The sequence below is a fragment of the Trichechus manatus genome, unplaced genomic scaffold (genome assembly GCF_000243295.1).
Source record: "Trichechus manatus latirostris isolate Lorelei unplaced genomic scaffold, TriManLat1.0 scaffold00128, whole genome shotgun sequence".
Lineage (NCBI taxonomy): Eukaryota > Metazoa > Chordata > Mammalia > Sirenia > Trichechidae > Trichechus > Trichechus manatus.
The window spans coordinates 2,920,053-2,942,561 of NW_004444064.1; the positions used below are offsets into that span (position 1 = coordinate 2,920,053).

Below are 22,509 nucleotides of genomic sequence, written 5' to 3' on the forward strand. Positions count from 1 at the left end.
AACTGCTGACCTTTTAGTTAGCAGCCAAGTTCTTAACCACTGCACCACCAGGGCCCCGGGCAGGTCAACAGTCACCTCTGATGTGGCATGTCTCAGCCGGAGTCGCGGTCCTCCGTCACTCACACCTGTGGCACCAGGGCTTCCTCATCCCTGGCAAAATTTTAATTTTGATGCGAAAGGCCACACTTGCCGGCCATCAGGCCAAAAACCACCCTTGACACCTCCCTTTCCATGCCCACGCCCCCAGTCTGTGAACAAGCCTGGTGAGCTCTACCATCACACTGGATCCAGAACCCAACCACGCACACATACACTGCCACCACCTGGTGTAGGCCACCATCCCTCCGTCCAGGCTTAATGGTACGACACCCTAATGAGTCGCCTTCCTCTTCCTTGGCCTGTTCGGTCTATTCTCAAAAGAGGGACAGAGTCATCCTGTTAGAACCTAAGCCCACTCATGCTATGCTATGCTCAAAGCCGTGCAATGGCTTCCCATCTCCCTCAGAGTAAAAGCCAAGGTCTCCCAATGGCCTACAAGTCCCTGCAAGACCTGTCCTCCCCCTCCCCACTACTGCTCAGCCATCATCTCCTCAGCACTCTCCACGGCTCCAGCCACACCGGCCCCTCCTTGCTATGCCCAGGCACTCGCTCCAAAGGCTCCCTCCTGGAATGCTCTTCCCCAAAGCCCCACTTGGCTCACTCTCTAGCCTGCTCCGAGCCTCTCCTCAGCATCACCTTTTCACTGGGGCAGCCTGGTCCACCCTCTTTAACATGGCAGAAGGCCCTCCCTGGGCCAGCAGGCCTGGTCCCCCTTGCCCACACAATCTTCTAACATCCGAGTTACTTCTTTATTGAATTTACTGTTCACTGAGCCTGTCTCTGGCTGCCAAATGTAAAGCTCCTTGGGGATCTTTGAGTGTTTTTTTTTTTTTACTGATATATCCCAAGCACCTAGACCAGAGCTGGGCACTTAGTAGGCACTCCACAAATTTGAATTAAATTTGAATTTGTTTGTTTCAAAACGTGAGTTTCCTGAATACCAAAGTAAAATGAGTTGCAAAGTTCTGACTGCGTGCTTTCTATCTGAGGAACGGCAAAGGTGCCAATGTGATTAGAACAAAGTAGGAAGTGAGTCCCAGAAGCAGTAAGAGGGCAAGTCGAGGGGAGCTCAGAAATGACTTTGCCTGATACTGTGAGGATACAGGGAGACTCTGGAGAGTTTTGGACAGAGGGATGATATGATCTAACCTATATCTGTAAATCAAACTTCGTATTTTGGCATAATTGCAGATTCACAGGTAGCTGTAAGAAATAATAGAGAGATCCCAAGTACTTTTTACCTGGTTTTTCCCATGGTAACATCTTGCATAACCATGGTACATCACAACCAGAATACTGACATTGGCACAGTCCAGATACAGAACATCCATCCCCACAAGGATGACCCAGGTGGCCCTTGTATAGCCTCACTCACTTCCATCTCACCTTCATCCCCTCCTTAATAACTGGCAACCACTAATCTGTCCTCCATTTCTATAATTTTCTCATTTCAAGAATGTTATATAAATGGAATCATACAGCATGTAACCTTTCAGGATTGGCTTTGCTTACTCAGCATAATTCTTTGGCGAATCATCCAGATGATGGCATGTATCAATAGTTCACTCCTTTTTACTGCTCAGTAGTAGTCATGATATGGGTGTGCCAGTTTGTTTAAAACCATTCACCTGTTAAAACACTTCTGGGTTGTTTCCAGTTTTGGGCTATTTCAAATAAACCCATTATGATCATTTGTAAATAGGTTTTCATGTGAACATAATTATTCATTTTTCTAGGGTAAATGACCAGGAGTGCAACTGCTGGATCGTGTGGTAGTTGCACATTTAGTTTTACAGGAAACTGCCAAGTTACTTTCTAGACTGGCTGTATCATTTTACATTCCTGTCAGTAATATAAGAGAGATTTGGTTTCTCCACACCCTCATCAGCATTTGCTGTTGTCATTATTTTTTATTGTAGCCATTTTTATAGGTATGTAGTGGTATCTCATTGTGGTTTTAATTTGCATTTCCCTAACAGCTAAAGATGTTGAGTATATTTTCCTGTGCTTATTTGCCATCTGTACATCCTTTTTGGTAAAATGTCTACTCATGTTTTTTGCACAGTTTCTGTCTGGGTTGTTTATTTTTTAACTGTTGAGTTCTGAAAGGTCTTTATATATTCTAATACCAGTCTTTTCTCATATGTGTTTTGCAAATATTTTTCCCAGTCTGTAATGTGTCTTCGCACTTTCTTAAGAGGATCTTTTGCAGAGAAAAAGTTTTTAATTTTGATGAAGTCAAATTGATCAATTTTCCCTTTTATAGATGGTGCTTTGGTGTCAAGCCTAAGAACTCTTTGCCTAGGCCTAGCCCTAGAGCTCAAACACTTCTCCTTGTTTTTGTCTAAGTTTTATTTTTAAATTTTAGATATAAGTCCATGATCCATATTTGAAGCTAGTTTTTGTATAAGGTGAGAGACTTAGGTCAAGATTCACATCCAAACTCCCCAAGGGACTGAATTGCTGGGCGGAGGGCTGTGGGGACCATGGTCTCGGGGAACATCTACCTCATTTGGCCTAACAGTTTATAAAGACAATGTTCTACATTCCACCTTGGTAAGTAGCGTCTGGGGTCTTAAAAGCCTGTGAGCAGCCACCTAAGATACTCCACTAATCTCACCCCTTCAGGAGCAAGGGAGAATGAAGAGAATAGAATACAACGAAAAGATTAGTCCAAAGGACTAATGGACCACAGCTACCACGGCCTCCTCCAGACTGAGTCCATTACAACTAGATGGTGCCCGGCTACCACCACTGACTGCTCTGACTGGATCACAACAGAGGGTCCCAGACAGAATTGTAGACGGATGTAGAACAAAATTCTAACTCACAAAAAAAGACCAGATTTTAGCTCATTTGGCATAATACAGTTTATAAAGACAGTGTTCTACATTCTACCTTGGCGAGTAGCGTCTGGGGTCTTAAAAGCCTGTGAGCAGCCGTCTAAGATACTCCACTGGTCTCATCCCTTTGCAAGCAACGGAGAATGAACAGAACAGGATACAAAGGAAAGATTAGTTCACAGCTACCAAGGCCTCCACCAGGCTGAGTCCGGTACAGCTAGATGGTGCCTGGCTACCACCACTGACTGCTTTGACTGGGATCACAACAGAGGGTTCTGGACAGAGCTGGAGAAGGATGTAGAACAAAATTCTAACTCACAAAAAAAAGACCAGATTTACTGGCCTAAAGGAGACTGGAGAAACCCCGAGAGTATGGCCTCCAGACACCCTTTTAGCTCAGTGGTGAAGTCATTTCCAAGGTACACCGTTCAGCTGGGGAGTGGACAGCCCCATAAAACCAAATGGGACTAGTGAGGCACAGTAGTCCAGGGACAAGGTCCAGAAGGCAGAAGGGGACAGGAAAGCTGGTGATAGGGAACCCAAGATTGAGTAAGGACAGTGTTGATGTGTTGTGAGGTTGTTAACCATTGTCATAAGGCAACATGTGTACTAACTGTTAAATGAGAAACTATTTTGTTCTGTAAACCTTCATCTAAAGTGAGAATAGCAGCACAACTGGAAGAGCGTAGTTGATATCACTGAACTGTACACGTAGAAATTTTTGAAATGGTGTATCTTTGGCTACGTATATTTTCACCAAAAAAAATAAAATAAAATAAGGTTGAGAAGGGAGAGGGTTGACATGTCGTGGGGTTGTTAACCGATGTCATAAAACAATATGTGTACTACTGTTTCATGAGAAAATATTTGTTCTGTAAACCTTCACCTGAAGTACAATTAAAAAAAAAAAAGACAGGCTGGAGAAACCCTGAGAGTATGGCCCCCGGATACCCTTTTAGCTCAGTGGTGAAGTCACTCCCGAGGTTCACTATTCAGCCGGGGATTGAGCAGCCCCATAAAACAAAACAGGATTAATGAGGCACAGCAGTCCAGCAACAAGGACTAGAAGGCAGGAGGGGACAAGAAAGCTGGATAGGGATAGCTTGACAGGGAATCCAAAGTTGAGAAGGGACAGTGTTGACATGTCGTGGGGTTGTTAACCAATGTCATAAAACAATATGTGTACTGTTTAATGAGAAACTATTTGTTCTGTAAACCTTCGTCTAAATTACAATAAAATAATTTTTTTTTTAAAAAGATTCATTTTTTTGCCTTCGGATGTCCACCTGTTCCAACACCATTTGTTGAAGACTATTCTTCCTCAATTGAATTGATTTTGCACCTTCATCAAAAACCCATTGGGCATTGTCTTCTCGTGCTGCTATAACAGAATTACCACAAATGGTTGGCTCTAACGAACAGAAATTTATTTTCTTACAGTTTAGGAGGCTAGAAGTCCGAATTCAAGGGAAGGCCCTAGGCAAAGGCTTTCTCTCTCTGTCAGTTCCGGAGGAAGGTCCTTCTCTTTGAGCTTCTGCTCCTGGGCAATCTTCATATGACTTGTGATCTCTCTTCCCCACCTCTGCTTGCTCGCTTGCTTGTTTAATCTCTTTTATATCTCAAAAGACATTGACTCAAGACAGACCCTACACTAATCCTGTCTTATTAACATAACAAAGACAACACATTCCCAAATGGGATTACAACCACAGGCATAGAGGTTAGGATTTACAGTACATATACAATTTGGGAGGACACAATTCAATCCATAACAGGCATATTTCTGTGGTTCTCTAGACTATGCTCTATATTGGGTTCCCCATGCTGTTTCATTGATTTCTGTAACTATCCTTCAACCAATACCACAGGGTCTTAATTACTGTGATCATAAAATATGCCTTGAAATCAGGTAAACTAATTCCTCCTACTTTATTCTTTTTCAAACTTGTTTTGAAAAGTTCTAGTTCCTTTGCTTTTCCATATAAATTTTAGAATCAGCTTGTCTATATCTACAAAAATTTTTGCTGGGATTTTGATAGGAATTGCACTAAACCTGTAAAAGAATTTAGGAAGAATTGGTACTTTATTTCGCTGAGTCTTCCAATCCATGAACACAGTATGTTTCTCCGTTTATTTAGATCTACTTTTATTTCATCATCAGTGTTTCGTAGTTTTTGGCATAGAAAAATCCTGTACATGTTTTGCTAGATTTATGCCTGAGTATATCCTTTTTTATTTTTTTCCAGGGACTGTAAATGGCATTGTATTTTTAATTTCAATGTCCACATGTTCACTGAAGTTGTTCTTGTTAGGTGCCATCTAGTGGCTTCCAAATCATAGCGATCCTATGTAAAACAGAATGAAACACTGGCCAGTCCTGCACCATACTCATGATCATTGTTATGCCTGAGCCCACTGATGCAGCCACTATGTCAGTCCATCTCATTGAGGGTCTTTCTCTTTTTTGCTGACCCTCTACTTTACCAGGCATGATGTCTTTCTCCAGGGACTGATCCCTCCTGATAACATGTACAAATTATGTGAGAAGGAGTCTCACCATCCTCGCTTCCAAGAAGCACTCTGGCTGTACGTCTTCCAAGACAGATTTGTTCGTTCACTTGGCAGTCCATGGTATATTCAATATTCTTCGCCAATACCATAATTCAAAGGCATCAGTTCTTCTTCGATCTTCCTTAGTCGTTGCCCAGCTTTCGCATGCATATGAGACGACTGAAAATATCATGGTTTAGGACAGGCGCAACTAAGTTCTTAAAGTGACATCTTCGTTTTCTAACACTTTAAACAGGTCTTTTGCAGCAGATTTGCCCAATGCAATGTGTCATCTGATTTCTTGACTGCTGCTTCCATGGGTATTGACTGTGGATCCAAGTAAAATGAAGTCCTTGACAACTCCAATATCTTCTCTGTCTATGATGATGTTGCTTATTGGTCCAGATGTGAGGATCTTTGTTTTATGTTGAGGTATAATCCATACTGAAGACTATAGTCTTTGATCCTCATCAGTAAGTGCTTCAAGTCCTCTTCATTTCAGCAAGCAAGGTTTTGTCATCTGCATAACACATATGCTGTTCTTCTTCATATAGTCCAGATTCTCGGACTATTTGCTCAGCATACAGATTGAATAAGTATGGTGAAAGGATACAACCCTGACACACCCCTTTCCTGGCTTTAAACCATGCAGCATCCTCTTGTACTGTTTGAACCATTGCCTCTTGGTCTATGTACAGGTTCCTCATAAGCACAATTAAGTCTTCTGGAATTCTCATTCTTCGCAATGTTATCCATAATTTGTTATGATCCACACAGTCAAATGCCTTTGCATAGTCAATAAAAACACAGGTAAACATCTTTCTGGTATTCTCTGCTTTCAGCCAGGATCCATCTGACATTAGCAATGATATCCCTCATTCCACGTCCTCTTCTGAATCCAGCTTGAATTTCTGGCAGTTCCCTTTGATGTACTGCTGCAACCACTTTTGAATGATCTTCAGTAAAATTTTATTTACATGTGATATTAATGACATTGTTCAATAATTTCTGCATTCTGTTGGATCACCTTTTTTTTGGAATAGGCATAAATATGGATCTCTTCCACTTGGTTGGCCAGGTAGCAGTCTTCCAAATTTCTGGGCATAGATGAATGAGCGTTTCCAGCACTGCATCTGTTTGTTGAAACATCTCAATTGGTATTCTGTCAATTCCTGAGGCTTTGTTTCTCATCCAATGTCTTCAGTGCAGCTTGGACCTCTTCCTTCAGTACCATTGGTTCTTGATCATATGCTACTCCTGAAATGACTAAACACTGACCAGTTCTTTTTGGTACAATGACTCTGTGTATTCTTTCCATCTTCTTTTGATGCTTCCTGTGTCGTTCAGTATTTTGCCCATAGAATACTTCACTATTGCAACTCAAGGCCTGAATTTTTTCTTCAGTTCTTTCAGCTTGAGAAATGCCAAGCGTGTTCTTCCCTTTTGGTTTTCTAACTCCAGTTCTTAGCATATGTCATTATAATATTTTTCTTTGTCTTCTTGAGCCACCCTTTGAAATCTTTTGTTCAGCTCTTCTACTTCATCATTTCTTCCATTCACTTTAGCTACTTGACGTTCCAGAGCAAGTTTCAGAGTCTCTTCTGACATCCATTTTGGTCTTTTCTTTCTTTCTTGTCGTTTTAATGACCTGTTGCTTTCCTCATGTATGACGTCCTTGATGCCATTCCACAACTCATCTGGTCTTTGGTCATTAGTGTTCACTGCATCAAATCTAATCTTCAGATGGTCTCTAAATTCAAGTGGTATATACTTAAGGTCGTACTTTGGCTCTTGTGGACTTGTGCTAATTTTCTGCAGCTTCAACTTGAATTTGCATAAGAGCAATTGATGCTCTGTTCCACAGTTGGCCCCTGGACTTGTTCTGACTGATAGTATTGAGCTTTTCCATTGTCTCTTTCCACAGATGTAGTCAACTTGATTCCTGTGTATTCCATCCAGGGAGGTCCACATGTATAGTCACCATTTATGTTGTTGAAAAAAGGTGTTTGCGATGAAGAAGTTGTTGGTCCTGCAAAAATCTATCACGCAATCTCTGGCATTGTTTCTATCACCAAGGCCGTATTTTCCAACTACTGATCCTTCTTCTTTGTTTCCAACTTTCACATTCCAATCACCAGTAATTATCAATGCATCCTGATTAAATGTTCAATCAATTTCAGACTGCAGAAGTTTGTCAAAATCTTCAATTTCTTCATCTTTGGCCTTAATGGTTGGTGCATAAATTTGAACAATAGTTGTATTAACTGGTCTTCCTTGTAGGTGTATGGATATTATCCTGTCACTGACAGTGTTGTACTTCAGGATAGATCTTGAAATGATCATTGAGACTATGCAAAAATAAAACTGATTTTTGCATGTTTATCTTCTATCATATGACCTTGCTGAACTCGCTTACTAGTTTAAAGAGTTTTTTGGTAGATTTTCTTGGGATTTTCTACATAGACAATCATGTCATCTGCAGATAAGGGCAGTTTTAAGTCATTCTTTCCAGTCTATATGTTTTTATTTCCTTTTCTTGCCTTATTGCACTGTCAGGGACTTCCAGCACTATGTGAAATAAAAGCAGACATCCTGGCCTTGTTCCCTATCTTAGGGGAAAACCAATTACTCTTTCACCATTAAGTATGTTAGCTGTGGGAATTTTTTGTAGATGCCCTTTATCAATTCAGGAAGAAACTATTCCTACTTTTCTGAGAGGTTTTTGTTTTTTTTATTAAGAATGGATGTTAGATTTTGTCAAATGCTTCACTACATCAACTGATATGATCATTTGATTTTTCTTCTTTAGCTTGTTGATACGGTGGATTACATTGATTGATATTCAAACATTAAATCAGCCTTGCATTCCCAGATACAAAAGAGTACATACTTATTCCATTTACATGAATTTCCAGAAAAGGAGCATCAAATCGATAGTGACATATCAACCATCTCCTAGAACTAGGGGGTGAAGGCTGGGGGTAATGAATGCAAAGGGGTGCCAGAGTTTTTGGAGGTGATGTTCTATACCTTGATTGTGATGGTAATTACATAGGAGTATGTTGTTGTTATTGTTAGGTGCTGTCGGGTGGGCTCCAACTCATAGCAAACTTACGGATAACAGTACAAATGGTTGCCCAGTTCTGAGTCATCTTCCCATATTCAAAACTCATTAATCCGTACACTTTTCTATGAGAGAAAATTTTCTGTAAGGCTTTTGACCTAAAGTAAAATGGCTGAAGTTAAAAGCAGGTCCTCAATTCAGTAACCTTTAGCATGTATACCTGCTAGATGTCTACAGAAATGTGTGCCTCAATGGTAATTTCTCCTTAAGAAATGTAACTTTGATGTTAATTAGCATATAACCAATGAGCCTCCACTTGCTGCATTCTGCACCAGCGTTCTATTTCAGTACGAGTATGTAGCCAGTGACCTACCACTTGTTGCATTTTTCTCTAGCATTTTATTCTCAGTGACCAATCAAAACTGCCTCAGCCCTATATTAGCTTGTGCCCAAGACCCCCACCTTGAGCCACGTGGTTTCATTTCAGTGAGCCACTCTGTTCCCAATTCAAATTGTCTTTTAAAATCCTTAATAAACCTCTTTGATTTGTTCTACCTAGGTTGTGTTATTTCAAAGCAGTGACATTTTGGTGGCAGCAGTGGGATCTGGACGAAATCTGCCTGTTTTGACCCGTGGGAATGCGAGTTCAGATGCCAGGCACAGGCAGGAGCCTTCTGAGCCCTCGTCTCCTCGGCTTCTGAAGGGTCGTCAGGTATGCCTTCCCAGTCTGAACGCCACAATCTTTGCATTGAAGTTCACCAAAGTTTATCCCAGTTTCTCTCTCTCCTCTCTCTCTCTGCTTTTACTTTTGGTTCACTAATGGACCCACCTGATGAACCTGTTCTTCCTTTATGGTTCCCCAACCATCTGTGGCTCACTGTATTTTTCCCAGGGTGCCCATCAGATTTCTCGGGGTACCTTTTTAAGTCTCTAGAGCATTTTAAGATTAGATACACATGGTTGCTATTTTGGTAATCATGGGTCACACCTGCTCTAAGGAGCAGACCAGACCACCTGCCAGAAATATTATGGTCCAGATACTTGTCTGTTTCTGTGCGTACGGCATTTGATTGCCAAAGACAGTCGTGAAGGATGTTGGCCAAAATAGGAAACTTCTGACACGTCCAAAATTACCTTTGGTGCACCAAATCGGAAGGGGGGTTGTACACAAAACAGAAACAATGGGACTCATTTTATGCTTGATATCTGACCTTTCCTCTATTCCCTCCACTCCATCTACCATCCCTCCCACTTTGCCTATTCCACCCTACTTTGCTGGTTCCTTCCCCTTCCATTCTCCTGGCTTCTTCCATCTACCCTCTCCTCCCTACCTTTGTGCCAGACTCTGCCAATGCCCTTTCTACACTCCCTTACTATTCTGAAGATTTTCTTCCATCCCCGGTTAAAGAAAAGTTCCATCATGAAGCCTCTACTGAGGAACAAACACACTGGGAAATGTCTTTTAAAATACGGCCACCCGAATACCCTGGTGAGCATCCATTCGTAACCTATGTCCTGGACTCAAACCAGAATAAGCACAGAGTACAAATTTAGTAGAAGACAGAATCAAGATAGAAAATGAGAAAATTGTCGAGAAGTATTCTTGGTAGGAAATAGAAACAGAAGCTAGGACAATTATGGGCAGAAGAATAGAAAGTAGACGGGGATGCAGCTAGAATCCAGGAGTGGTGTGGTGAAGGAGCTACGAAGAAGGAAGCTGTCAGATGCTGGTGTGAAGCTAAGCAAGAAAGCCAAGAAGGAGCAGTCACTGCAGCTTGGGCTGCAGCCAGCAGGCAGCCTGGAGGTGGCGGTGCATACATGGTAGCCGAGCCTAGACCGGCAGACACCGGGGATCCAGGGAGAGAGTGGTAAAGGCGAGTATAGTTCAGCTCTGTGTTCATATTTTCTCCATAACTGAAGATTGGTAACCTACCTTTATTTAAATGCTTTCTTAATGGTAATGGGGCCATGTGTACTTCGGTAAAGGGATGTCTTACAAGGGTGCAGGCTGATTTCCAGCTGTTGTAGTTTTCTCTTTTTCAGGCGAGCATTCTCATGCATCTTGTCTGAACCTTTTTTTTTGAAGGCAGACTGCCAAGGCCCAGAGGACTGGTAGATGGCAAGTTTTTTTTTTTTGGAACCAAATTGTGGGAAACCAAATGAATTTGACAGAATCAACCTTGAGATAAGAATATTTCTGTAAGCAAATTTGTAAGCAGTTCTTTTTAATTTGAGATAAAGATGAAACATTTCAGTTTGTGAATAGATGACCTATTTTTACCCCTTCCTCAACATGAATTATGATTTTCAAAATAGGGAACCTGGGTGTGTAATTCAGTGAGGGGAGAGTTATCCTGGGGGAGGGCAAAGATGTTTTGAGTTCTTTTCCCTTAGGGTCTGTCTAGAATCCCAAAGGTAAATGACTCATGGTCACAGAAAGAAGAAAATCCAGTATCAGGATAATCAGAACACTACAGATTGAGAGTTCTAGAAACTAGAGTATCAGTAGCTCTCACTTTCAGGTCTGTGGAGGAACTGTTCACTGGAGAAATTCCATGCTTGCCAATAACAAAAGGGAGAAAATGTGCATAATTCATGGATAGATTGGCTAAGATTTTTATTCAGCACTAGGGATTAGCTCTGACAGAAGATGAGCAAAGGTTGTGTCATAGATTGAACTGTGTCCCCCAAAAATATCTGTCAACTTGGCTAGGTCATGATTCCCCGTATTGTATGATTGTCAACCATTTTGTCATCTGATGTGATCTCCCTATGTGTTGTAAATCCTATCACTATGACGTAATGAGATGGATTAGTGGCAGTTACATTGATGAGATCCACAAGATTAGATAGTGTCTTAAGTCAATTTATTTTGAGATACAGAAGAGAGCAGACAGACATTGGACCTCACACCACCAAGAAAGCAGCATTGGGAGCAGAGTGCATCCTTTGGACCCAGGGTTCCTGTGCAGAGAAGCTCCCAGACCAAGGGAAGACTGATGACAAAGACCTTCCTCCAGATTCGACAGAGAGAGAAAGCCTTCCCCTGGAGCCAGAGCCCTAAATTTGGACTTCTAGCCTACTGGACTGTGAAAGAATAAACTTCTCTTTGTTAAAGCCATCCACTTGTGTTATCTCTTTTATAGCAGCACTAGATGACCAAGACAGGTTTTGTGTGTGTTTGTATCAACAGTTTAATGAGAAACTAGTTTGCTCTGCAGACCTTCATCCAAAGCACAATAAAATAAAAATAAAAATAAAAAAATTTGCTTATTTTATTGAAGTTTTCACTGCGCCCTTTCTCTTCCTTTGGAAATCTGATGACAAGAATATTAGACTTTTTAGAATTGTCCCACATGTCACTAAAGCTCTGTTCAGTTTTTTTTCCCAATCTTTTTTCTCCGTTCTTCAGATTGGATTAAAAATATGGAACACTTCACGAATTTGCGTGTCATCCTTGCACAGGGGCCATGCTGATTTTCTCTGCATCGTTCCAATTTTAGTATATGTGCTGTCAAAGTGAACATAACAGGTTGTTTTTAATTCAGTGTTTTTAAATGGGCTAGACCCCAAACTGGCAAAATTAGTTACATGCCATTGGCTAACCTGGGAAATTGGGCAAATCTGCTGCAAAAGACCTCTTTAAAGTGTTAAAAAGCAAAGATGTCACTTTAAGGACTAAGGTGTGCCTGACCCAAGTCATGGTGTTTTCAATCACCTCATATGCATGCAAAAGCTGGACAATGAATAAGGAAGACCAAAGAAGAACTGATGCCTTTGAGTTGTGGTGATGGTGAAGAATACTGAATATATCATGGACTGCCAAAAGAATGAACAAATCTGTCTTGGAAGAAGTACAGTCAGAATGTTCCTTAGAAGCGAGGATGGTAAGACTCCATCTCACATACTTTGGACATGTTATCAGAAGGGATCAGTCCCTGAAGGACATCACGCTTGGTAGAGGGTCAGTGAAAAAGAGGAAGACCCTCAATGAGATGGACTGACACAGCGGCTGCAACAATGGGCTCAAGCATAACAACGATCATGAGGATGCTGCAGGACTGGGCAGTGTTTCATTCTGCTGTACATGGGGTCACTGTGAATCAGAACCAACCTGATGGCACCTAACAACAACAAATTGGTAAACAGCTACCACCACCAACCTTGCTAATTTAGCACACAAATTATCTTAGATTTTGGAACAGGGCAAGTAAGCTAGACAAACTAAACTGATGACCTCTCATATGAGCAGAACAAATTAATGGCTCTGCAGTTGCAGCAACTTCAAGCTGCAACCAGCAAGGAATCTGCCTATTATCCACAGGGTCCCTTGCTTGTACCCATACTTTGGGAATTCCTGATTATGACCTTAGTTTTTCTCTCTATGTGCGTGAGGTAAATGGAAATGTTCTGGATGCTCTAACCCAGGAGCATAGAGGGCAACAGAGATAAGCTGAATATTATAGTGTCTAGCTGGACCCAGTGGTCAGGGAATATCCACTACGCATTGGGCTGTTGCAGCCACTGTCCAGCTAGTAGAGACTACTACAGATATTGTTCTGGGAATGTATATGCTCCTCATGCATTATTTGCTCTTTTGAATTTGAGTTTAACACATTTGTCCAACAGGATGACCTCCTATGAGGTTGTTTTATTGGCTTACATACTGTCTTTGAGCTAAATCCTGCAACTCTTATGCCTTTACTAGGTGATTAAGAATATCCTTCCCATGACTGCAATTATCTGACTGACTGTTTATTAACCATTGGGACTGACCCACAAGTGACCCACAAGAAACTCTTCTTGACAAAGCAGATCTTTGTTTGTTGACGGCTCTTATTTAAAATCTAACGACTCTTGTCATCAGGAAGGCTACGCTGTAACCACCTCCACTGAGATTCTTGAAAGTGGACCGTTTTTCCTGACGTTACCTCAGCCCAACAAGCTGAATTGATTGCACTCACACAGGCATGCAAGCACACCTCCAAACAGTCGTAACTATGTTTACAGATTCAAGATATGCATTCAGGATAACATATGCTTCCCAGATTCTATGAAAACGAACGGGGTTCCTTACTTCATCAGGAGCCCAGATTAAAAACAAAAAAAGAAAAAACAGCCCACTGGTGGCTGACTTTTTGAAGGCAATGCTGCTCTTCTCAGCGAACACAGTCATTAAGGTCCAAGTCCATCAGCCTAGAGAAGTTCCTCAAGCACAGGAAATTAAAGGGAATAACATGGCCGACAGAGCAGTAAAGTTAGCTGCCTCTGCCAAATTCCAAGCCATAGAAATACCTACTTAATATCGAAGGTGTCACAAGCCAGAGATAAGAGATACTGACAGTGACATTTACATGGAGGATAACACCACCAGTAAGCCTATGTGGCACAATCTCATAAAACACCAAATGCCAGCCCCTGAGGAAGACAAAGAACAATGGAAAAAAGGAAGCATGCTGCCTGAATGAAGTTTTTAGGGTCTGAGAAGGACCGTGAGAGAGGTCTAAAGCGCATAGCTGAAAGTCAGTCCTTCCAAAATCTTTGCATGTCCCTTTGGCTTGAATCCTCCATGCCACCAACCATTGGAGTAGAGATAAACTTATTGATTTTCTGTCTAAACATTGGTGGGGTCATTTTGGAATGCAGCCGACCATGTTACCTGGCATGGCTCGATGTGTCCCCAGTTTAATGTTGGCCGTGTTTGTAAACTACCCCCTGGAAGATATCTATTACCTCTTGGACTCATGCTCCAGTGGCAGATTGATTTTATCCAACTACTTCCTTCTAATGGCTATAAATACCTCTTAGTTATGATCTGTAGACTTTCCCACTGGGTGGAAGCCTTTCCAAGTCAGAATGCCACCACCACTCTTCTGGCCAAAGAGCTATTTAAAAATATCATTCCTACTTGAGGTGCCCCCAAAACCCTTCGTAGTGATCAAGGAACCCATTTTACTGGCCAAATTACAAAGGATTTATACAAGGTGTTTCCCATTTTTAAAGATTTCACTGCCCATACCACTCCTAGTCCTCAGGATTGGCTGAAGGAACAAACAGCATCATTAAGAATCAGTTGGCCAAGTTATCTCACTCCTTGGACTATCTTGGGTTCGAGTGTTACCCATAAATCCATTGCCATCAAGTCAATTCCGACTCATGGAGACCCTATAGGACAGAGGAGAACTGCCCCATAGGGTTTCCAAGGAGTGGTTGGTGGATTTGAACTGCCAGCCTTTTGTTTAGCAGCCATAGCTTGCCATACCTCTTAACCACTGCACCACCAGGCTGCACTTATCCGTAGTCCTGTTAAATCTAAGAACCCACACCATTTGGTCCCCATAAACTAACCCCACATGAAACTGTTACAGGGCAACTTTTAGCTTTTCCTTATTGGTCAGTCTGGACGGACTCCAATTTCATACAAGCTAATTTTTTTAAATATTGCCAGGCATCAATGCACTGTGCTCAAACTTACAATTCTTTAAAGAGGCCTACAATCAGGAAAGACCTATGGAACCTGCTGGAAAGACTATCTGGCCAAGAAATTATGTATACTAGAAAAGACACCAAATAAAATATTCACTGGAACCTCAATGGAAGGGGAACTATCAGGTCCTGCCCACTAAACCAGGTGCTGCCAAATTACACAGGATAAAGCCTGGATACACTGTTTACAGCTTAACTCTTTCATAACTCAGGGAACATACAGTATCCCACCCACTTTTTATACCTCTGGAGTTCACTGGGAGTATACTTTTCCTGCTGAAAACATTTGCTTCCCTCCAGTGAGGATTTGTGTAAAGGTGAAAGGCAAAAGAAGTGTTCACTGAAGCAAAGTAGCTGGGGTATTAGGTAAAACAAGAGGTGCCCACATACCCAAATGGAAGACTTACCACAATAAAGCCTGCTACCCAAGACCAGTGGGCTTGCCACCCCATTCCACACGCTGTACAGGAAAACTCCAACCCCTTGGCAATTCCAGTCTACAACTATAGCCACATCCCTTAAGTTATTACTAACCTTATGGTTTCCTTTAAACGAGCCATACAAGTCAGATTTTTGCATATTCTGGGGCTCCCACAAATCATGCATTTTCATTTTCACATACTATTTCTCACAATCTATATTACCAACCAAAATTTTAAACACACTCAATGACTCAGCATGCATGCTACTACTGAAAACACATGGTAACAACAAAAAATTCAAAGCAGAAAATAACTGGATCTTGTCTTAGTCATCTAGTGCTGCTATAACAGAAATACCACAAGTGGATGGTTTTAACAAACAGAAAATTTATTTTCTCACAGTCTAGTAGGCTAGAAGTTCAAATTCTAGGCGTCAGCTCCAGGGGAAGGCTTTCTCTCCCTGTCGACTCTGGAGAAAGGTCCTTGTCGTCAATCTTCCCCTGGACTAGAAATTTCTCCACGCAGTAACCCCAGGGCCAAAGGATGTGCTCTGTTCCAGTGCTTCTTTCTTGGTGGTATAAGGTCCCCCCCTCTGCTCGCTTCCCTTTCCTTTTATCTCTTGTAAGATAAAAGGTGGTGCAGGCCACACCCTAGGAAAATTCCCTTTACATTGGATCAGGGATGTGACCTTAATAAGGGTGTTACAATACCACTCCAATCCTCTTTAACATAAAATTACAATCACAAAATGGAGGACAACCACACAATACTGGGAATCATGGCCTAACTAAGTTGACACACATTTTTAGGGGACACAATTCAATCCATGACAGGTCTTGAAAGAGTTAAGAAGGCTGCAACCTGTTTGGACTGTGTGACCTACTGAAGGATTCAAATTAAAGTTTAAGTGACATCCAGATGAAAAGTCGATCACATCTGAGTAGACTGCTCTCCCAAGACTTCAGGACCAGGCCTGTATCTCAATCCATGCAGCTTGTTGAAAGTTTTGGATTTTTATTTCTAATCATTATTGTGGCTAGTGCTTTTTCCTTGGTTTACAATTTTTATATTATCCGTTGCCTCAACATCCTGTCATTTCCTTGTTGCCCTAAACCGGTTTTCATTTTCTCACAGACTATTAATGGAAGTTGTGGAAATAATTGCTTTATGCATGATACTGATTGCATTTGAAGTCACTTGTTTTATAAACTAGGATTAGTTGGATGGTGAAAGTATAAAAACCTCCCCCCATGTACTAAGTCAATTTTAAGACTTTACTATGCTTACTTCTTTTCAGTTTTTGATGATTTGTTTTCTGTACTGGTTCTTATACGAGCTCTAACTCCACATACTCATATGCTATATGAAAAAGGATTTGATTTCATTACTATTAGTTGCCTAGTGGTGGACTAGTATACTGCATTCTTCTGGGGGGGGGCAGCTTTCCTTCCTCATGAGGCTTACCTCAAATATTATTATTCTGTGGCTCATAATCTTAATTGATGCCTGGCAGGAAAATGCCTTCAAAAAGCTATCCCAGGCCATGGCCAAGGCAGGCAACCTAACTAGCTGCTGTGTTTGCCACCCCATTCCACACACTGTACATGAAAACTCCAACTCCTTGGCAATTCCCGTCTACCAGTGTAGCCACATCCCTTAAGCTATTGTTAACCTTACGGTTTCTTTTAAACAAACCATACAAGTCAGGTTTTGGCATATGCCAGGACTGTCAGCCCAACCCCAGCTACCACACTCTAATTTAACCCAGGCCACAATGTCTGACTAGTTTATGGAATGTCTAAGGGCCTGCTTCACAAAACACGAGGTTTTCACATTGTTTGCCAAATTAACTATTCACTCCAGCACAGAGAATTCCCTAGATACTTCGAGATGTTACCAAATAAGTAAAAGAATTACCTGACTGCCTAAACAATAGTGGCTCATCCCTCCCTTTGTACTAGGCTCTAGAACCCTCTAAAGATAGGACAATTGTCTGTAACAACTCCGTAACTGAACCTTGGCTTGAGCGAGTTAATCAAAGCATCCCCTTCTCACACAATTACACAGGAAATAACAAGATTTGTGCTCCTTACAGATATGTGTTTTTGTGTAGAAGATCAGATTACCCCACTAAAAGGAAATCCAACCCAAGAACTGAACCCTATGCTTAGGAAGCACTCTGCCTAGATGGATGGAATATGCTGGGCCAATGTACCTTGGGCTCACTACAGGTACCATTAGATAGATATTCATATAATGACAGTCTACACTGGACTGGAGAATTAGATCTCCTCACTCAGCATAAGAGAGGTCTTGGATCTGGAGACAATCCTATTAAGGATAACCCTGGTCCAGGGTTTTCATTTGTAAGAGCCTTTATACTCTGGTGGGGAGTTGCTGATCTGGAATTGTCAATCACGAGTTTATCAGATACAATGGAACAAATAGCTGATGATATGGCCAGTGCTATGGTTGCCCAGCAAACTTCACTGAACTTCGTTGCCAAGGTAATGCTGGATAATCTAACTGCATTGGACTTCCTGTTAGCACAACAGGGAGGAGTTTGCACAATCACCAACACCTCTTGCTGCACATGGGTAAATACCTAAGGGGAAGTAGAACATGATATTAAGCAAATACACCGGAAAGCAGCCTGGCTACACATCCCAGAAACCAGCTCAGGTTTCTCCTTACAGACATTTTTTTAGTTGGTTGCCTGAAGAGATGGGTGCATGGATTAGATCTGTGATGCTTATAAGAATTATGATTTAGGTGATAGTAGTCATTGTGATAAGAACCATTAAGTGTTGCATAAAGGTCTCCACTAATGCTTCGGCCCAGAGAAGTAACATGATGTCTATGAGAAGAATGATGTATATAGAAACCGCAGAAGCATTAGCCAAGTATGAGGTGCCTCCCATTTAACTCAGTCATTAGAAATGGTCAAATATTCCTGAGAATTTGGTCCTAACATCACACACCCAAACGCCTTGTGGATATGAACCTGAATATGGTAAGGATAAACCAGAGCTGCCTGGCAACCAAGGTACCAGTGGAATTTGACTACGAGAAAGCAGTCTAGATGAACAAAAGGCTGAAATTATGAGCAACAACCTGGGAGCAGCATACCACAAATTAAGTCTATGCTGAAGACCGCCTTATTAAGGTGTGAGGGAGGGATGTTAGTGAAAATCCTTGATTAAGAGGAGGGAAATGGGCAAGAGAAAAAAATTCTGTAAGGCTTTTGACCCAAAGAAAAATGGCTGGAGTTAAAGGCAAGTCCCCAATTCGGCAACCTTTAACATGTATATCCACTAAATGTCTAAAGAAATGTGTGCCTCAATGGTAATTTCTCATTAAGAAATGTACATTTGATGCTAATTAGCATATAACCAATGAGCCACCACTTGCTGCTGCACCAGCGTTGCATTCCGCACCAGCGTTCTATTTCAGCAGGAGTATGTAGCCAATGACCTACAACTTGTTGTTGTTATTTTTCACTTGCATTTCATTCTCAGTAACCAATCAGAACTGCTTTAACCCTATATTAGCTTGTGCTCATGACCCCTGCTTTGAACCGCATGGTTTCATTTAAGTCAGCCACGCTGTTCCCAATTCGAATTCTTTTAAAATCCTTAATAAACCTCTTTGATTTATACTACCTACTTTACATTATTTCAATGCAGTAACACTTTAAATAGATGCATTTTATTGTACATAAACTATACAAAGAGAGGGGAATTCTTTGAATTTTGTGGGTCACAGCGAGCCAACACTACCAATGCAACAACCAGATTTTCAAAAAATAAACTGCAAAAATGTATTTCTAAAATCACCAAAGCAATGAAGACTATATGAATTAAAATTCTATACAAGGAAGAGTCCTTCCTAGCTGAGTTAAAAATCAGGTTTGGTCCAAGTTGAGGGATTCTACTGTGGGGAAGAAAAACCAGCAGAGCTTTTTAGCAGGCACATGGGACTACTGCAACAGACGGGAAGCTAAAGGAGTCCAAAACATAAGGCCTGTTCTCCCACTAGAAATTTCCTGAGTTCTGGGACTGACAGATGCTGGAGGTTGGGCCACAAAGGTAGAGCAAAATCTCCGCCCAAGTCTCCAGGTGTTTAGGGGACAAAGTTGCATCAAATGAAAGGGGCCTACAACAATCATACAATCTTTCTCCCCCTCAAAACATGTGCCAGATTTTGAACCCAACGGTGTGAGGCAGGGGCCCTGGTTGCACAGTGGTTAAGATCTCAGGCTGCTAACCAAAAGGTCGGCAGTTCAGATCCACCAGCCACTCCCTGGAAACCCTATCAGGCAGTTCTACTTTGTCCTATAGGGTTGCTATGAGTCAGAATCTACTTGACGGCAATGGGCTTGGGTTTGTTTTGTTTTGTTTTAGTGTGTGGCAGGGGGATAAAGAGATAAGGGCAAAATCTGCAACTTGCTGAGATTTCAGGGTTGAGAAGATAGGCACCTGCAAGGGTCTCAATCAAAAACCCAGGAAAGCCACCCTCAAGATCAGGGACAAACTAGCAATTTCAAATCAATGATCTTAGATTCCAACTCAAGAAGCTAGAAAAAGAAGAGCAAAGTAAACCCAAAATAAGTTAAAGGAAAGAAATAATAAAGATCAAAAAGCAACAAAATTGAAAAAAAGACATGGAGAAAATTAACCAAGCCATAAGCTAGTTCCTTAAAAATATCAGTAAAATAGATAAACCCATAGCTAGACTGATCAAGAAAAAAAAGAGGGGAACAACTCATCAATGCCAACAAGGAAAAAGGAACTGCTTCTACAGATCCTACGGACAATAAAAGGATAATAAGAGAACATCCAACACAATTTTAGCCAACAATTTCAACAACTTAGAAGAATTGGTAAAATTCCTTGAAAGACAAAAATTAACAAAGCTCAAACATGATAAACAGAATTAACGTCACTGAACTGTATATGTAAACAATGTTAAAATGAACAAAGAAAATGTCAGCACTATAAAAAAGCACTACAAAATGACAGCAATAAACTTATACCTATAAATAATTACACTAAACATAAATGGTCTAAATGCACCCATAAAGAGATAGAGAGTGACAGAATGGATAAAAAAACAGGATCCACCAATATGCTGTCTACAAGAGACACACCTTAGAAACAAAGACAGAAATTTATTAAAAAACAAAGGATGGAAAAAATATATCAAGCAAACCGCTACCAAAAAAGAGAAGGAATGACAATACCAGTCTCAGATAAAATAGACTTTAAAACAAAATTCACCATAAAAGACAAACAAAGGCATTATATAATGATTAAACGAACAATCCATCATGAAGACATAACCATAATATATACACATCCAATGACAGGGCTCCAAAATATATAAAACAAACTCTAATGGCACTGAGAAGAGAAATGAACGGTCCCACAATAGTAGTAGGAGACTTCAACACACCACTCTCAGTAAAGGATAGAACATCTAGAAACTCAACAAAGATACAGAAGATCTAAATGCCACAATCAGCCAACTTGACCTCATAGACATATATAGAACACTCCACCCAACAGCTGTAAAGTACACATTCTTTTCCAGTGCACATGGGACATTCTCCAGAACAGACCGCATCTTAGGCCACAGAGCAACCCTCAATACAATCTAACGTACTGAGATAACACAAAGTAGCTTCTCTGGTCACAACACCATCAAAGTAGAAATTAACAATAGGAAGAGCAAGGGAAAAAAATAAAATACATGGGAACTGAATAACACCCTGTTTAAAAACCACTGGTAACAGAATAAATCAAAGATGGAATCAAAAAATTCCTACAATCAAACAAGAAGGAAAACACATCATACCAAAACCTTTGGGACATAGCAAAGGCAGTGCTCAGAGGTCAATTTTTTTTTATTGTTATAGTTTAAATGAAGTTTACATTTCAAGTTAGTCTCCCATACAAAAATTTACACATACATTGTTATATGACTCTAATTGCTTTCCCAATACTGTGACAGCACACTCCTCCTTTCCACCCGATTCCCCATGTCCAATCAACCAGCTCCTAACCCTCTCTGCCTTCCCATCTCACCTCTGGACAGAAGCTGCCCATTTAGTCTCTTGTATCTACTTGAGCTAAGAGGCACACTCCTAACGAGTATCATTTTATGTCCCACAGTCCAGTCCAATCCCTGTCTGAAGAGTTGGCCTCAGAAATTGTTTTAGTTCTGGGCTGAAAGAGAATCCAGGGGCCATGCTTTCTGGGGTTCCTCCAGTCTCATTCAGACCATTAAGTCTGGTCTTCTTACTAGAATTTTAGTTCTGCATCCCATCTTTCTTCTGCTCCATCCAGGACACTCTGTTGTGTTCCCTGTCAGGGTGGTCATGGTGGTAGCTGGGCACCATCTAGTTCTTCTGGTCTCAGGCTCATGAGGTCTCTGGTTTATGTGGCCCTTTTTTTCTCTTGGGCTAATAGTTTCCTTGTGTCTTTGGTGTTCTTCATTCTCCTTTACTCCAGGTGGTTGGGAACAATTGATGCATCTTAGGTGGCCACTTGCAAGCTTTTAAGACCCCAGACGCCACTCACCAAAGTAGGATGCAGAACACTTTCTTAATAAGCTTTGTTATGCCAGCTGACCTAGATGTCCCCTCAGAGGTCAATTTATAACAATAGATGCACACATTGAAAAAGAAGGGACAAAATCAAAACATTAGCTACACAACTCAAACAAATAGAAAGAGAACAGCAAAAGAAGCCCACAGCCACCAGAAGAAAGGAAAAATAAAGATCAGAGCAGAAATAAATGAAACAGAGAATAGAAAAACAACAGAAGGAATCAACAAAACCAAAAGTTAGTTCTTTGAAAGAATCGACAAAATTGACAAACCACTGGCCAAAGTGACAAAAGAAAAACAGGAGAGGACACAAATAACCCACATAAGAAATGAAACGGGGGACATTACAACAGACCCAACTGAAATAAAAAGGATCATAACAGAGTATTACGAAAAATTATACTCCAACAAATTTGAAAACCTAGAGGAAATGGA

The 22,509-nt window shown here is 41.1% G+C and overlaps 1 non-coding gene across 1 annotated transcript; it reads right to left on the minus strand.

Moving 5' to 3' along the window:
* Window positions 1-11,976: 11,976 nt before the first annotated feature.
* LOC111822094 (U6 spliceosomal RNA) lies at window positions 11,977-12,081 on the minus strand. Its single transcript, XR_002825375.1, has one exon. It is a non-coding gene; the product is annotated as a U6 spliceosomal RNA (small nuclear RNA).
* Window positions 12,082-22,509: the final 10,428 nt, after the last annotated feature.